The sequence below is a fragment of the Hydra viridissima genome, unplaced genomic scaffold (genome assembly GCF_058129835.1).
Source record: "Hydra viridissima isolate aposymbiotic clone 2 unplaced genomic scaffold, HvirCarnegie_v1 scaffold_5, whole genome shotgun sequence".
NCBI classification, from domain to species: Eukaryota; Metazoa; Cnidaria; class Hydrozoa; order Anthoathecata; family Hydridae; genus Hydra; species Hydra viridissima.
In genome coordinates, this window is record NW_028324304.1 from 3,980,341 (window position 1) to 3,999,964 (window position 19,624).

The 19,624-nt window shown below is 29.6% G+C and overlaps 1 pseudogene; it reads right to left on the reverse strand.

The window, feature by feature from the left end:
* Positions 1–265: 265 nt before the first annotated feature.
* Positions 266–1,687, reverse strand: LOC149888066 (uncharacterized; annotated as a pseudogene).
* Between the last annotated feature and the right edge of the window lie 17,937 nt (positions 1,688–19,624).

Sequence of the window (19,624 nt, forward strand, 5' to 3'; positions counted from 1 at the left end):
GTTATATATTTATAATATATACAATGTCAATAGTAGTATATATATAGATAGATAGATAGATACTTCACTTTTACATACATATATATATATATATATATATATATATATATATATATATATATATATATATATATATATATATATATATATATATATATATATGTATATATATATATATATATGTATATATATATATATACCCAAAATTAAAAATAACCATACATTTGGAAGAAAATTTATTTAATGAGTTGTATGTCATAAAATATTTAATTACATATTTATAATTACATATATATTTATCTGGTATATTATTTATTCTACATTTGTAATTAAAATACTTTATTTAATATATATTATAAGTTTCTGTCGCCTTTTTTATATTGTTTCTAAGTCCCTTAGACTTTTCCACTTTTAAATACTTTTTATGCTTTTCTGTAATGTCCTTTGCTAATGAAAAGGAGCGCACTCTACAATATAATTGCATCATATTTTCTAGTAAATTTTTTTTTAATTCTTTCTCCACAACTATTCCTGAAGCATCGCAATGACTATTATAATAGCATAATATTTCTTCACTCCTTAATAATTCATTTGTAATTTTTGGAATGTCAATTTTTTTAATGCTATAAATACCAATTTTTATTCGAAAACTTTCCTCGACTTTAATAAATAAATGCTGTTTTTGTTAACAGCTGATAATCCTCCTCTGTTTTGCACATCAATTAACTTTTGTTTTATATCATTGGTTAGCATACTTTCTAGTAACAAGATAAGAGATTGATAGTTTTTAAAGTATTTGCTATTTTTATATTTTTTTAAAAACTTTTTAACCACATAACCAGCTAAAAATTGAAAAGCATCCATTTCAGACTCTGTAATTGGGTTAACTTGAATGGGTTCTTTATTACCAAACTCTTTTACATTTTTTGAATGTGATATTAGTTTATCCACATATTTGGTTGCAAAAAGAGTGCAATAAGGCTTTTGCAATCCAGAAAAGTAGGATTCTGCACCAAGAACAAAGTCTGCATATATTTTAGAAAAATATCTTTCTACATCACCAGACTTACAAAGTTCAATAAAATACTTTTTAGTTTTAACATAAAAGTGATCAGTTACAACAAAATTATATTTTTTAATAGGTTCCGTTAAATCATTGGGATAATAGGATGTATTTAATATCTTTTTTTTGGCATGTGTAATTAATGAATCAATATCTTCAATGCTGATACAAGAAATTTCATTAGTCATATGTTTTGATCGTATGTGTCTTTTGAGACCTCCTTTAGTTTTATATGACTTTGAACATTGAAGACAAAGCTGATTTAATTGGTCAGAAATCTAAAGAAAACATAATACTCATAACATAAGAAAGTAATTTAACATAAGTAATTTTAACACACTTGATTTGTTTAAAACTGTAAAAAAACAAGATTTAAATTTATTTTTGATATATGATTTTTACCTCTGAACCTGTGTCTTCAATTTCTATTTCAATTTCTTCTTCAAAATCGTCGCTATTTAAGAAATTAACTAAGATTTCTAGTGTATTTTGTTGAGAGTAACTTAAGGCGTTGGCCATTTAAATATTTGTTTTGCAGCTACATTGATCACGTGACTTTTTTTAAAAACTCGGAAAACAAAAGAATGAAACAATAGCTTCCAGACCAGGGTATATTTCTATAGACTATGACCACGAGAAGTATCTTCGGTTAAGTTTTTTATTCTTTGACCGTGTATTTCAGATGCCCTTTTTTCGACCATATCAGTTAAATTTAAGAGAATGTTCAATCGTTCATCATTGTTTGATGAAAAAACAGTACGATTTCATCTGTAGTACAAACATTTTCATAAACTTCTTTAACATTAACAATTTTAAAAAATTTGATAAAAACAGATGAAAAAAAAGACTGTAGTGTCATCAACATTTATTATCGATAAATGAGTTTTTAAAGCAGCTTCAGTCTCATCACAAAATACTCTTAAACAAGTTGACACATTTTGACGTTCAATTGGTTTAGGAAAAATTGCAGTTTCATTTAGTTTAGACAGTTTTACAATAGTATCTTTTTCAAATTGAAAAAGTTTTTTAAGATCTGACCATTTTGTAGTTCTTGAAACACCTTTATAAGTAAAACATAGCTCTTGAGATTTTTCTGTGAGCCAATTATTGCGAATAGATTTTATTAAATGAACAATATCGTAAAGAAGAAAAATATTATCATTAGTGCACCAAGTATTACGGAGATTAAAATTTCAAAAAACTTTTTACAACAACAGATTCACCACAGTTTTTTATTATTTCAATCGTTAGGATTGTTTGATCATTCTAAAATTTAGCATCTAAACCTGTTACTGGTAATGCTTTATACAAAAACTGTGCTCCAACAAACAAAGAACAAATCATTAAACCCAAAACTGTTTTTGCCAAGTCATTTGGGGAGTTAACAGATTTACCAAAAAGTTTACCTCCTTGATATGTTAACTGTGGTTCAACATAAATTTCATCAATTAGTAGAATGCCCTGGCAACCATATCAGGAGATTATTTTTTTTCACCAATAAACACTAAGGAGTTCCTGCTTAACATCTGTTCAATGATAATACTTTTTTTGTGATCAATTGATAAAGAATTCAGATAGTGTATTGCAGCATGGAGAAAACTAATACAGTCAATAGTATTTTTATGATTGTAAGAAAGAGGTTTTATGATGCACTTAATACCACAGTTGTAGCTATCAAAAGATAAATCTTTAAAATAAACTTTGGAACACCCAAATGGTCTAATGTATCAGCAGAATGTCTAATGTATCAGCAGAATGTCTAATGTATCAGCAGATTGACGATGTAAACAGTTTTCATAGATATTTGATATTATTGAAAAAGAAAAAAATATAGATTTAGACATTACCTTTTTACATAAATCATCAAAGGATGAAATATTGTTAGCTTTTACAAAATCCTCAATTTCATCAGGCACAATACTTCTAAAAGATGGCAATGATTTACTTGCTGGTCTTGGTGGTGCCTGTGGAGTTGAACTTGACTTGAATTTAAACAAGAAAATACAATACATATATATATATATGTATATATATATATATATATATATGTATATATATATATATATATATATATATATATATATATATATATATATATATATATATATATATATATATATATATATATATATATATATATATATATTAGGGCAATTCCATGAAGCAAAATTTTTTGAAAACAAAATTTGGTATTGGTGTGGAAGGTTCTATGTACAAAACCAATCGTAATTTCAAAAACTGAATTGGGCTTCAATATTTAAAAACAGCAAAAAATTGACAAAATTGAGGATTATGGTTCAGATACAGAAACTTTAGTTAAATAAAGCTTATTTCAAAAACTTGCTCAGAAATGTAATATATAGGATTTATGATATTCTAAGCTGCCACCCTTAAAACAATAGAGTTAAGGCGCTGAATATGCCACATCTCAGATCAAAACCTGATTAGTATGTTTAAAGTAATAATATTATGAGACATAAGACATTGATCTGATGAAATCAAAACATCAGTTTTACAAAATTAATAATCATCAGTATACAAAACAATTGTTACTTTGGGGTATTTTTTAGAGGTAAGGGCCGCGTTAGGATTCGTGGCACCATTCCCTAATATTGTTTAAAGCGCCCCAAACCAAAGAAAGATGGCGCACTAAAATATTTCACTTTCTTTATTCTATTAAGAAAAATAAGAAATAAAAAATTCTCCTCGAGAAATCAATGTTCTTTACATATGAGCCCCTTCCTCCATATTTTCTCGGCGAAGATCCCGGCAAACCAAAAACAATAGAGCATTTTAAATAAATAACTGTAACTTATAACTTTTCATATTTTGGAATAAAATAATTGGTTTTGTTAACACTTCTGTGATTTTCTTTTCTACTCTGATCTTTAGTAAGAATAAAGTTGTGCCTTTTTTTGAGACCATTAACTTGTTTTGAGGCTTCGGTAACAGACTTTACAGCACGTTCAACTGATTGAGAGTTGTTAGGAAGATAAGTGAGCTGCAAAATCTTTTGCCTTCATCAGGTTAACAGATGAAAAATACAATACTGCTCAAAAATTTAGCACACATTAGATTTAAGTTGCGTTTTTTTCTTTAAAAATGAAATAAAAGTAAAAAAATAAGAAATTCAAGGTTTTTTAAAAACCAAAACATATTTATTTGGCTTTTTTAATTACATTAAGAGAAAAAAAAACTAAAAAAAAACAAATGTCTATCACTAAATACCTTTAATCAAAGTTAATATATAAAAAAAAATTAAAAAAAAGCTGCTCATAAGTTTAGCACACCTGGATTTAAGTTTGCTTTAATAGCAAGATCAATAAGGGATATGTCCATCTTTGTTCTTTATGCATAGTTCACATCTTCTTTTAATTGAATCAAAAAGTTTTCGGCAATAATCAGTTGATAAGCTGTCGAACGACTCTTTCAAAATTTCCCTAAGATGTTCAGCTGATGTTACGGGAGCTTTAGTGAGTTTGCGGTCCAGTACAGTCCATACATTTTCGATTAGATTAAGGTCAGGTGATCTAGCTGGCCACTGAAGTACCTTAATGCTGTTTTCTTGAAACCAAATAGTCACCGTTTTCGCCTTGTGACAAGGAGCGTTATCTTGTTGAAACTGCCACTCTGACTCATTGCTAAAAAAGATGTCTCTAGTCGGGATTAAATGATTTTCAAGCGTTTTGATATACTTATGTTGATCCATACGACCATTGTATAAGTAGCAGAGACCTGGGCCGTCATAAGTGATGCAACCTCATATGCCTACCGAACCTCCACTACCTTGTAGTCGCGGCACAATGAAGCGACTACGAAACATCTCATTATAGTGTCTTCGGATAATCACTCTGTTCTTTCGGTTAATAACTGTAAAGTTGGATTCGTCACTGAATATTATTCTTCTTAGTTCATAATTAGTCATTTTCAAAATAGCTCTACAAAATTTGATACGTTTTAACCGATCTGTTGGTTTAAGCAGTGGTTTTCTGGCAGCAACTTTGCAACAAAGTTTTCGATCAATCAATCTTCTATTTACAGTTTGTCTTGAGATATGATTTTTTAGAGCCAAGTTCACTTCTTGTGCAATCTCTTTGGCTGAGTATTTAGGGTTTTTTTCTTGCAATTCTATAGATACTGTTATCATCGGTGATGCTTGTGATTCTTGGTCGTCCAGATCGGTTTTTGTCTGCAGCAGTACCAGTTTTTTCAAATTTCTGAATTGTTCTGAGTACACATGAACGAGATACAGACTTAAGAGTTTGAGCAATTTCAGAGCTGTTGAAACCACCAAGGTGTAGTCCTACAATACGCTGTTTTATTTCAGAGCTAATTGATTTTTTTCCCATCTTATTGGTCACATTATGGTCAAAATTTAAGCGAAAAATACCAAGTTTATTTCAAATGACGTAATACATACTATGTATATCTTTGAAACTATTGTTCAGCTTTGTTTATGTAAAAATGGATAGTTAAATTTACTTTTTAACAAAATTTTGACGTCAAAAAGTAAAGAGCGGCAGTTAAAAGAAAATAGAAGTGCAAGTGTGCTAAACTTACGAGCAGCTTTTTTACACCGCTTTAATTAGTGGTCTCTGTTTAAGTTAAAATTAGATGATAAAATTAACGTAATTTTTTTTTCAATGTTTTTTTTTCTATATAAGGTATGTTTTAATTAACTGTAAATAAATAAAATTGAAAAGGCATAAGAGGTTTACCGCCTAAAAGTTCAATTAAAAGAAGAAAAACGCAACTTAAATCTTATGTGTGCTAAATTTTTGAGCAGTATTGTATATTGTAGTAGGAGGTTCCAATTCAATTTTAGATACTTGTACTAGATCAGTCCAACTTTTACAACCAAAATCAATTTTCATAATAGTTTTGGGGTTAATCTTAGGAATAAAGTTTTTAATTTCCTCATTTAGCTTCCTAATTTTGAGTATTTGATCTATAGCTTTGTCTCGATTTTTTTTCTCATCATCCATAATCATGCAATAGAGATAGTTTTCCTGTAAACAGCAAAATGAATTACCAACTAAGTTTCTAAAGGCAACTTCTTGTATCTTTTCATCTTGTAGTTTATTTAGCTCAATCATTTTGAAAAGAATTTTTGCTGAATCTTTATTATGACCTGACCTTTTTAAAGCAAACCAAATTGGAGAATACACTTGAACTAAATACTTTGTTATCATAGTTAACTCTGAAGATGGATTTTCCTCTCTAGAGTATTTATACATAATACGTAACGCAAGTGTCAGCCATCTTGCATGGTTCACAGGTCCAGGTTTTGTCATTGCATATTTTTTGGAGACTTTGCCTTTACTTATGCCAACAGTATATTCATATAGTTTTCTTTGATCATTACTTAAATCAGAAATAAAAGTTTCATCTACAAATGATTGAATTTCTGACTTTATTGTAGAAAAACTTATTTTAGGGAGTTCATGTATGGAATCTTCTGAAACAGATGAACAAATCACGCCTTTAAATTTTTTTGGATCATTTGTTTTTCCATCAAATAAAGTAATTACTTGTCTAAATGGTAATTCATTTTGGTGGAGTTGACATCCTACTAAATGTAATTTTCTACTTATAGCTTTTTCCAGGCGAACAATTAAGCCATTGTCAGCACCAGTTTTAGAACTTGTATTAACAAGAACCAAAGCTTCAAGAGTTTCCGCGCTATTAAATTCTTCTAGAACTTTTTTAGTTAAATTTGCTTTAGTAACTCCAGTTCCATTCATAATAACTTTATGTGTTAAATACCTTCTTGCTTTTTTTCCACTCTCTGCAGTAAATGTAAGATGTTCTTCTTTTTCAATTCCTGATATTATTATTGGTTCACCTTCCAAATCGTAACTAATTTTGTAAACAAGTGTTTCTTTATCTTTATATCATCAACTCCAATAACTTTTAATTGAAAAATCTCTTTTTTATGTTCAATGCCAAGTTGTACTCCCATTCGAAATTTCTCGTTAAAAACTTTTTTTTCTGTAATAATATTAGCTCTATCAGTAACTTTTACTATGCCATAGTCAATGAGTAATCCTGTAGCTAAATGAGCAGCAGCATTGTTACTAATTTCATAACGTATGGCTGCTTTTGCAAAGTTAGGCAAGAGTTTATCATTGTATGAAATTGGTATTTCTCCATAAAACTCTGGATCATGGCTGTTTTCAACATTTTCACTATCATCATCACAAACATTGTCATCAGATGACACATTATCACACTAAACAAAAACGAAATTGATTTAAAAATATTTAAATTAAAAAAATTACTTACACCATTAATTCTGCTGACCTAAAACGAATTGTAAACCCACTATAGCAGGAGTACTTAAGTACTTGTACAAAATACTATAAAACCTAAGAATAAGAAGACACACAAAAGCAAAAGCAAGAAAATTAGTATAAAAATAAAATGAAAAAATAATAATGAATTTAAATATTTATATTCATACCAACCTCTAAATTCAGTTTGTTAAGACTTTCACCACAAAATTTTTGCTATAATATAATATTGCTATAATAATAGCATCCGATTATTTTTTATACATATATTTAATATATATAAATTTTTTATGAACACTATTTTAACAAATAAAAGCAATAAGGCATGCTATCGGAAAAATCTGCCCACCTTTCTTGATTAAAAAAGGATATAAGAAAGCTTAAATGTATTTAAATCAATATATTTCTGAAAAATTAAGACTGTAATAATTTCATATTAATAGGGAAAAAACAAAAAAAAATTAAGTTTTACAAAAAACTCTGACTTTCTTTTTTTGATGCCTCCTATAAGTTTCTAGACAGAGTAATTTTTGTAAGTTTTAGCAGCATAATCCCATTTTTTCTTCAAATCTGTTGCTGATGTTACTGTTTTTCCGCTTAATTTCAATTTCTTTTTTCTGATGGCCTAATATTTTTCAATAGGACGTAATTCGGGGCAGTTAGGAGGATTCATCTTTTTCGGAACCAACATCACTCCGTTATCATCGTAAAACTTTTGAGCATCTTTTGAGTAATATTTTGTGGCTAAATCAGGCCAAAACAATACTAAAGTATTTCTATGAGCTTTAATTAGTCGTTTTATACGAGAAAGACAACATTTCACGTATTCCGAAGATTTCATTGTGCCCAAACAAACATGAATTGGTGATTTTTTGCCGCAAGAGTAAAGTGCCTGCCTAATCATCAATTTTTTCGAAAATTTATCAGTCATTACATACTTGTATTTATCACTCACATTTCCTCTTATTTTATAAGCTTAGTAGCGCTGCCCAGGAATTTGTTTAAAATCCATTTTAACATAAGTTTCGTTATCCATCAAAATGCATCCATTATGTTTTGTTAACAAGTTGTCATACAACTTTCGAGGTCGACTCTTTGCGGTTGAATTTTAAAACTATTTTAAAATTTTGATATCCAAGTCTCTGTCGCCATTTGTGTACAAAAAAATTGGAAACCTTCAGTTTTTTCGCTCGATATCTATCAGACCAATCAGGATGTTCTTCCAATGAAGTCTCCAACCGTTCGAGAGCTCTAGGATTTGCTGTGCGTTTTTTTTGACCACTTCCTTATTTTTTCTGAATAGTTTTCTGTTCTGTTAACCGTTTAAGAACAGTATCTACAGTTCTTCTTGGTGTATTTAATGATTTCGTCAACTTTCTATTCGATAAAGTTGGATTTTTTAAGTGCTTGTCCACAATCAAAAATCTTTGTTTAGTTTGCTCGGTTGACATTTTGAAACTAAATAATATTCTTAATTATTTTTTTCTGCCGAAATGTTTTATTATACAAACACTGCCACACACAAAAAAATAATTTCAAAAAACGACCGTTAACTAGCTTTACCACACCGCAAAAGGTGGGCAGATTTTTCCGATAGCATGCCTTATTTATCAAAATTTTACATAGATTTTTGTATTTAGATATCTAACTTTTTTTTTTTATTGTATGATGGTCTGAACCCAATTCGTATCAGTTCTTTCGATTTTAATTTGCTCTTGCATTTTTGTTTACTTATTGCTGTGAAGGCTTGATATTAGATAATTGTACAGTTTACAAAAATATTTAATAGTTACTGTGTGTTTAATATTATTTTTTGTTTTTCTAAGAGCGAAACTTATTCTAATTTACGTTGTTTTTGGATTTTTCTTTCCTATTATTATGTTTATTGTTATTTAAGTCATAAAATGAGTAAAATTCCACTAATGGAACGTAAAACAATTATCGTGCTTCATGAAGAAGGTTATTCTCAACGACAAACTATCTAAAAAACAAAATATTCAAGGACAGCCATTAGTGTAATCATAAAAAAAATTAAAAACACGGGATCTCTTGAGGATAAAACTCGAAGTGGAAGACCTCCAAAGCTTACAAAACATGACATAAAGTATTTTAAAAATGTGTCTGCGAAATCGGTAAAAACTTCCAGTGAACTAGCCCAACACATTCAGGCTGCGACTGGGACAAATGTTTCCTCATCTTGTATTCGACGACATTTGCTAAAAGCTGCGTTAAAACTCTGTGACAATACTTTTTTCAGTCAACAAAGGTTCTACAGGTTGCATTTTACTAGAACATTGTAAAGAAGTGATAGGGTGCTTTATTAAAGTTCTTCTAGGTTTTTTTTGTTCAGGTTGATCAAAACCCATATTTATTGTTGGATTAAGGTTCATAACAGTTGGAATTTATCTACAAAATGATTGGAGCATACACTATCTGCAGTTCCGGGTTTCCATGCACTTCGCTTTTTGTTTCCTTCTCGTCTAAGCTGACTAATCGATTGTCCTCTTTTTAAGATATTTCTTTTAAAACTTGGGAAACAAAACCAGTTTTATATAGAAGCAGTATACATTTAGCTGATATATTAGTTAATTCATAAAATTCATATAAACCATTGGGTTTCTCAACATATTAAATTGACAGGCGATCTGAAGAAAGTGGATTGGTAAAAAATGATCTAACAACAGAAAATCCTTCAAACATAATGTAACCACTGGTTGATTTCTTTGGAGTATGATTTTAGAAAATATTTCTAACTAATCCAATCTTACCTTTTAATATGAAACAGTTATCACCAACAGTGATTGATATATAAGATTTTGACATTTGACATTGTTTGTATTGAACACAGCTTGTATAAGAAATGAATAAGGGCCCATTCATGTGTGGCTTTGAAAAATTACACACTTCAGATATCAACAACTTGTTGCTATCCTGACTTTGAATTTAAAAAATTTGTTTCACTATTTGAACACATGGTGCATAAAATTTGTTTCACTATTTGAACACATGGTGCATGAGGACTGCGAACAAGCTTTTTTAACCTTCCTAAATAACTCTCATATTTGAATTATGAACAACTATCTAACACGCCAAACTGTTTGGCATCATCCACTTAATCTATGGAAGAATGTACATTGTAAACAGTTTGATCTTTACCATAAATATCAGAAAAAAATTTAACAAAATACTGCTATAACTGGCCTGCATAGTCAGTGAAATACTGAATCAGTGATGAGCTTAAAAGAATTCGAATTGCTATAGATAAATATAAAAAGTGTTTGTACATAATTTTTGGCAAAATTTTTTTCAAAACAACAGGACCTGTTTACAGAAGAAATTTTCTAAGTTCAATTGCTTTCAATTGTTTAAACTCAGTAAAGCATGAGGTTTACGAGAAAATTCCCTTGTTATGTATGGCTGAATCATTATCAATATGTCAGATATTTCAGAAACTATAGTTTGCGATAACTTACAGGTGAATGGTCCATGCAGCCACAAACATTTTAATTTGTAGCCCATTTAGCAAGGTCATCTTGAATACTAATAATTTCATTTACTTCCTCGTTAGAAATTTTAAAATTTAAGAATTTATTTCATTCTCTTCATCGGAATCAAAGAAACGATATACCGATTCACAACATTCATCTAACTCCAGACCAGCAAAATTATAATCCTCTTTCATAGATTCATAATTAACATTTATAAATGTTTCATTAAAACTTATCGAACCAGCAGTCGATGCTTCAAAAACAACAGTTGAACTTTCATCACTTAAAGGAGAAAATTTATCAAAATTGATCTGACAATAATCAATATAACTTGCTAAATTTTTTTCTTCGTTTATTCAAGTGATGCTGATGGTATAGAGTCGTTGATAGATAAATGAATACTGCTATTTTCTCCATAATTTTTGGCTACATCAATTTTTACATTAGCAATAATTTTAGAAACTTGAGCGGCAATTTTTCTGTATTTACTTCTAAGGTATTATAAAGTAATTTTTCTGTATTTTCTTAACTTTGAAAAGCAATGCCTCTCAAAGAACACCTCATTCGCTTTGTTGAATATTTTTAAAAATTTAGCGTATGCACAATATAAGTTTTTATTATATTAAATTGGTTTCACCAATTGGGACCTTGGTTGAACCCTCTGTAAAAACCCGTCTGCATCCCAACCCCGTTTCCCAGATAAAAACCACGCGGGTCCCGATTGGTTGTGTTTGCTGGGTAGCATACAAATGATGGAAATTGTTTTACTGCATCACTGCAAGTCAAAACTGATTCAAAACATACCAAGATATAGACATGAATGCCTACAGCATACATCAGAACGCACTTTTTTTTGCGTATTGCGTATTGAGTATATTACTCATATCATACTCAATACGCAACTCAACGTACGCAATTTCTTTGAGTATAATACTCAATACGCAACTTATAGTACGCATTTTTCTTAAGTAGAATACTTAATACACAACTCATAATACGCATTTTTTTGGAGTAATTTGCTTTTTTTTTTTGAGTGTAAAATATAATTTTGTTCTAAAATTAATATTGTTTTTTATATAATGAACAAACAGAAACACGAAATGAAAGAGAAAAAAAAAATTATATTTTTCTAAAATGTATTTTCAATTCATAAACAAAAACAAAAGTAATGAAGAAAATTTTCAAACAACTAAAGAATTATTTTCACTCAGCCATTTCATTAAGTATGGTTAAGTTACTTTTTAAAAAGGCACGATTTATTAGTGTTTCATCGGTCATGTTGCCGGCTCTTTTTCGATTAACTACACCACATATGCTAAAAAAACGTTCAACATAAGCGGAGGATGTCGGTATATTAAAAAACATGAGACACAAATTATAAAGATATGGCAATTCTTTTCTTTTCTCAAACCAAAATCCATCATAATGAGTTTTGTTGGTGAAATTATGGTTTCTTAAAATGTTTACAAAGTTATTCCTTTCTTTGTCAGCTAGGTGTCCGATGCTAAGTTCTTTTTTGTTGTACTCTACCTGATCCGATTCTATGCTTTGATAAAACTGATCAAAGGCTTCATCGTCAGGAACACTTTTTTGAGAGAAACTATTATTAGAACCACTTACTGTCAAATCGTTTTTTTCGTTATTTTTATTAAATTCAATTGCCAAGTTTACTAATGAACTTAGTCCCAAATTGACTGTGGCTTTTGCAATCGGTCTTTGATACCATAGACAAAGTTTAGAAACATTTAAAACTGCAGCAGCTGCGTAAACAGCAGAGTTAAGCTCATGCTCAAATTGTTTTTTTGAAATTCTGAAAAAAAAACAACAATGTCAATTGAAATGGTTTTTGACTGAAGCAGTTTGTTTTCCCGGTCAATTAGAGAAAGAATTTGACTCCAGAAATCCAACAAACACAAAAACTGAAATTAATTTGAATAAGAAGTTCTTTTGCACTTCTAACTGTGACAGCAACTGTGCAATGGTGTGATCGCTTCTTTTTTGGCAGACCATTTTGTCTCATTGTTTCCCTTTAATGAAATTGTCAACGTTTTCATCAGTTTTTCCCATCTTGACATGGAGCTTGAAAAAAAGTTAAAGATGGCTTGAACCTTTCCAAAAAACGTAATCATAAGTGGGGAAATCTCAGCAGCATGAACACCAACAAGATTTATAGTGTGAGCTGCACATGGAGCAAATCTTGCTGGCTCATTAAGAGAATGGATGTGAGCTTTGACGCCATTGCATTTTCCAGACATATTGGATCCATTATCATAGCCTTGGCCCCGGCGATCGGAAATGTTTAGACCATCCTTCTCCAATTTTTCAGTTATCTCTGTTGCAAGACCTTTTCCGGTTTTTTGGTGAGATTCAATGAAGTCCACAAAGCTTTCCTTAATTGTGCAGGTTTCATCACTGATGTGGATATACCTGATGATCTGAGCCATCTGTTCCTTGCGGGAGGCATCTGGAGTGCAGTCAAACAAAACAGAGTAGTATTTAGCTTCTTTGATGTTTGACAAAATTTCGTTCCTGACTTTCTGCCCAAGTAACTCAATCAGCTCATTTTGAATTCGAGGAGAAAAGTAGGATGTTGTGGTTTTTTTTGCTTTAACGGACGCAATGTGTTCAGTCACTAAAGGATTATAATGGCTAATTAACTCAATTAAGCTCAGAAAAGTACCACTGTTTTGTTGACCGACGTCTTCTGTTGTTTCCCGAAGGGCAAGATTGTTCTTGGCACAGAACAAAATTGCATCAACAATCACTTTCAAGATGTCTCTCCACTTTTTCATCTCTCCACTGATAACTCTCTGCAGAACAGAATCCAGGGTCTTTCCTTCCTTAAGTTTTTTTTCGAGAGTTTTCCAATCAGAATAGCATCTTTGGTGTTCATTGCTGTTTTCATGCTCAGGAATTCTTGGGTTTAGTTTTTTCCAGTCACAAAACCCATCGGAAATTTCTGAGAAATTGCTGGTTTTTGTTGTTGAAAATAACAAACAGCAAAAACAATATAAAGAATCTTTTTTGTTGCTGTGCTGCAGCCAAGTGCGAACAAACTTTTCAACATTGGGATGAATTTTTTCATACCATTTTGAGCTGAAGTGTCGCATTCTGTTGTCAAAATCACACAGCGTGTTTGGGAAAAACTCTTCTCTGTCTTGCTCTGACCCATGCACAATCAAAAAGCATCTTATTTTGTCCGTTATTTTAGGCCATGTTGCTGGATCCCTGTGTTGAAAATTTTTTTCCGAAGCCACTGGAATTTCTGAGATTCCCGAATGAAGTTCATCCTCGTCCATTTCAGCTGGGCCTGAAAGCTGGGAATTTCCATCTTACCTTGTTAGTTCTGAATCAGTTGTGCAAAATTCTTCTTGACTTTGGCTGATGAAAATCTCCTCTTCAATTAGTTCCAAATGATGATCTGAACTTAAGTCAATTATAGGATCTGTTGAATTGTCATTAACTTCAATGCAAGTATCCTCCGAAATAATTTGTTTTTCCACTGAGTTTGTTACCAACCACTTTTTGAAACAGTTTCGAAGTTTCTTGTCACTTTCTTGGCGCTATTTTCTTTTTTTCTTAAATTCAACACCAGATAATTTTTTGGTTTGATTCATAATAAAATCATGTTCAAAAGTTATCAAAGGTATGTTAGTGTTAAAGGGCGCTCTTTTGTTCAGTAAATGAGCTTTAGTATTTTAATATAACAAATTGAAAGCGATAAGCGAATTTTGTTATATTAGAATTTTGATATTATGTTTTAAAATGGATTCGAATTACAAAAAATACTGCTACTTTAATTGATCAATTGATAATTAATAAAAAGATAATTAAAACAGGAATATTTATTAAAGATATATCTGATCATTTTCCAGTTTTTGTAACAGCACAAAAATCGCTAAATCAACTTCCTAAAAAATTAAAAACTAAAAAACGAGTAATTAAAGACGCTTCTCTTGCGACTTTTATTAGCCTTTTATCAACAACAAACTGGAAACCTGTTTTGAAAACAAAAAATACTAATGAAGCTTATGATAAATTTTATCATACATTTGAATGTCACTACAATAAAGCATTTCCAATTACAACTAAATTTATTAAAACAAAAACTCAATAAAATCCCTGGATAACACCCGGAATCATAAAATCTTCGAAAAAAAAGTAACGATTGTATGAGAAGTTCATTAAAAAAAAGAACTTTTAAAAATGAAACAAACTATAAAAACTTTAATCGTTTTTTTTTTTGTGATATTGTAAAGCCCTCAAAAAAGTTTTATTATAGTAGCCAATTACTAAAATACAAAAATAATATACAAAAAACTTGGAACATAATAAAAGATATTGTAGGTAAAAAAGATATGAATATTAGTCGTTTACCAAAAAAAACTAATTATAAATAACCGTGGAATTACTAACGACGCAATAATTGCTAATTCGTTTAACCATGCATTTGTTAGCATAGATCCATACCTAATATCATACCTAATCTCAAATAATAATACAATGGCTAATAATATGCTAACAGAAACAGAATTGCTTGATGCCATGTACTTACTTAAACCAAATAATGGTAATGGAGTAGATGATGTAAGCAGTAATGTAATTAAATCAATGCCTTATTTAAAAATTCCGCTTTTGCATATTTTTACGCTCTCTTTAAACCAAGGAATCTTTCCCGACAAACTTAATGTTGCGAGGGTAATACCTGTACTAAAATCAGGAGACGAGACTAGTGTCTCCAATTACCAAAGCCCCAATAGATCTAGGGGCTTGGTGATAAGACCAATTATGTCTTCTTCTTGCCCCTACTGTTTGTAGGGGCAAGAAGAATATATATATATATATATATATATATATATATATATATATATATATATATATATATATATATATATAGGAGTTTGTCAAGAGGCGGAATTTTAATTAATTTTCTTATCAACAGCAGCGACGCCGTGAAAATTTGTTTCATAAACTGATTATTATTTTTTTAATTTATTAAAATTTGCGCCCTCCTAATTTTGGCGCCTCAGGCCGCGGTCCGGCCGGCCCCGCCCTTGGTACGGCCCTATATATGAATTGTAAGCTGTGTAGTATTAGATGAAAGTGAAGATTTATTTAGAAACAAAGATAATCATTTTCATAATCCTTTATAAAAATATTCACCACCAGCTACAGAAGCAGTATTAAAATTTGGATCAGTTATAAGAAGTTTTCTAGTATCTTTAGACAAATCTAAATTTGATTTTTGCAAAATCTGAATTAAATTATTTTTTAGCACTATGAGATATGTTAAATGCAATCGCCCATAGCTTTAGTTCATCTGATACACTTTCATTCATTTCTGTTACGCAATTTTTGTCATTAATAACGTCACCGTCTAAATCATCATGCAAACAAGCTTTCCATTCGATTTTTATAACAAGATTCTTCTAAACTAAAGATTGTGTTAAAAAAAGTTAAATTTAAATTGTAACCAGCATCAAACCTACATGAACTTTCGGGAATTTCAGGAGAAAGCTCGGGAAACAAGGTAATGTTGACAATCGAACATGATTGACAACTACAGAACAAGAAGAGTTAAACGCTAAAATATTATTCAACGACTGAGTCATTGCATGATACTTCTTTCACAATTCCAGCTATTTCAGGGGTAATTTTTCTACATTTTGGTTTGCCTGAACTCATAATAAGGTTATTTATATGTTTTTCTGTTACTTAACAAATTCACTAATTAACAACCAATAAATAGATAGTGATATAATAAAAAATAATATGAAAAATATTATATGGGTAATAAAATCTTATTACGTCCTAAGTATTTCCTAATTGCTAAAATAGTTTTAATATAAATTAAATGATACAGATTTTGTAAATTATATGCAGTTTGATGTATCAACTACGTATTTCATTCAAATAACTCAAAACCAGTGCAACGTAAATAAATCAACTTAATGTTTCAATCAGTTTGCAAAAATCAACATAGAATTATAAACAAATTGTTATCGCAAACATAACCAAAGCATTATAATGGCACTGCAATACCTAAAATACTGTTAACAAAAAAGTTATCCTAAACGATATTGCTATATTCAAACAGTAAAAAAACTGTTCTTAAACGACAATTGTAATTTTAAAAATGATAATTTTAACAGTATATTTGAAAGATATATGTAAAAAAGTACATACCACTATTTAAAAAAGAAATAACTTTAAAGCGTAAAAGAACTAAAATATTAATAAAATATCGCACAAACTTTAACACAACAAAATAGCGATTTCAAATTTCCCGTATGAGGAAATTTAAAAGGGTCAGTTTCCACTCATCTGTTAAGTTACGGGAATGGGAAAGGATGGAAAAATTAATCACGTGAGCATGCTCAGTATGTAATTTAATTTTACGCAGCTTAGTTTTTCCCATCATATGTCATAGGAAAAGGTTAATTTCTAATCAATTTTTTCCCGTAACTAAGCAAATAGCGAATGGAGCAGCCAATCACCTTGCTGCAATATTCAAAAATTGTAAAAGTTTACAAGAATTTTTCATTTTCTTAACTTTAATATAAACATTAATTTCTTAGTTTTAACATAAACATTTAATTTTCTATAATTATGTCTTTAAGTATTTACCTTAACGTTATTTACGCATATATTTTTAATTGCTTACTATGCTTACTAGGAAGCAAAATGGAATATATGATCAATTTAATTAAAGATATTTAGTTTATAGCAAATGCAATTTTATATCTGTTTTACTGCTAATTTTAAGTTGTATAAATACCCGAATAAAATGTTAACTTTGATGTATACTGTCCAACTTACGAAATTGATTATTAAAAATTTAATTTAATAATCAATTTCGTAAGAAAACAAAATGTTCCAACAATCAAAAACTCGGGGGCTCATCTGATAGAAGAAATGAGAAAGTTTCCGTGCCTATGGGACACAACAACTTGCCCATGTAAGTAAACACCTTTAAAAGTTGAAGCATGGAGGCAGATATATACTTTGTAAAATGTAGAAGGTAGCTATTATTTTTTTCAAGTAAATTTTTACAAAAATAAGTCTAAATGATAAATTAATCTAAGCTATTTTACATAATATAACTTATTTTTATCTATAATGCTATAACTTAGCACTATTTATCAGGGTTTATTCTAAATTACGGAAGCAAACGAAAAAAATTATTATGGGTGGCGACTAAATGGCGTGTCAGGTGTTTACAATCCTTCTCTCCCCCTCACCCAAAAAGACAATATTTTATTATGCTTCTTTGGATTAAGTACACATTTTATTTTAAGTAAACTACTAAATATATTAAAATTTTAATGCTTAACTAAATCGATATCAATATCAAAAAAATATATTAACAACTACAACACATAATTTTTGTTTTAAAAATTTTACGCTTGTTTCGACTTTTGCATTTCGCTAGAATAATAGCATTTCTTTTCTTGAGGTTGATGGATTTTCCGCTAGCTTCAGAAGTCAATTTCACTGCTCTTTCAACTGTTTGTGAGTGGCACGGAAAGTTGGGAGCCTTTCCTCGATTAGGAATCATCTTTAAAAGCTCCTCATTTGATATATTTTCGACACAAGGGGGCTCAATATAGTCTATATCATACAAATTTATTAATTTTAACCAGTTTTTGCATTTACAATCAATAATTGGAATAGAAACTCGTGGAACATATAATCTTATATAAAAAATAAACAAATCAATCAAATAAAAATTAAATAAGTTATGCAAAATCCAATTCGAAATTATTTTCAATTTTCATAACTTACTTTTTTACTGCCAATACAACTACAGTAAAGATGCACATCTGAACAACATAAGCATTTGATATTCCTGTCATCACAGGGAAGAGCTTCAAGCTTGCAGTTACATGCAAGCAGGTCAAACAGTTTATTTTTATTTTTTTCCAATAACTTTTTGGTCAAAGGTTTAATCTTATTTCCATTCCAAGAAATAACGTTGTTATAAAATCTTAATAGTTTAACAATCAAACTTTTTTCAGGTAATAAAACTAATTTGGAATTACAATTGAACCAAACTTCTTTTAAACTACAAAGTGTTCTTTGAATAATGACATTTTTGTCTTTAATGTCTTCTAAATCTCTCTGTTTGTAGAAAAATCTTGCTACATCGCCATAAGTTGCTAGGTCTGTAATAGGAAGATCGGAAGGACTACCACCATATAAGTTGCACCGTCTAGTTCTTCTTACAGGAGGCATTTTTGTATTATTGTAATGAATTTAGATCCTTTGATAATATAGGTTATATATATGTATATATATATATATATATATATATATATATATATATATATATATATATATATATATATATATATATATATAATATATTCAGTAACTCTTTAACACAAATAGCAGTAAGTAAAACGCTTTCGCAGGCTTTCATTTAATATTTTGTTTTGGTTTGTTTACATTTTTTTAATGCCGAATGTCATAATATATTCAATAAAAATGGCGACATATAGCCAATATTTTATATCAAAATTTTAAAACTCATTTTAAAAATAAGATAGGTTCTAGTTAACTTTAGAATTTTTTATTTTTGAGTTAAACCTTATTTTGTTTTAAATTATCTACTCCAGCTTGAAGCAAACTAATACCAAAAATTGCTGGTGCCTAATCTTCACTGTTTCTACCAGTATCACCAATGTCAATAAATGTGAATTCATAGTCTGCATCACAAATAGCCATTAAAACAATAAAGTGAGATTTTTTAAAATTTATGTTGAACGAGCCTGATCTGG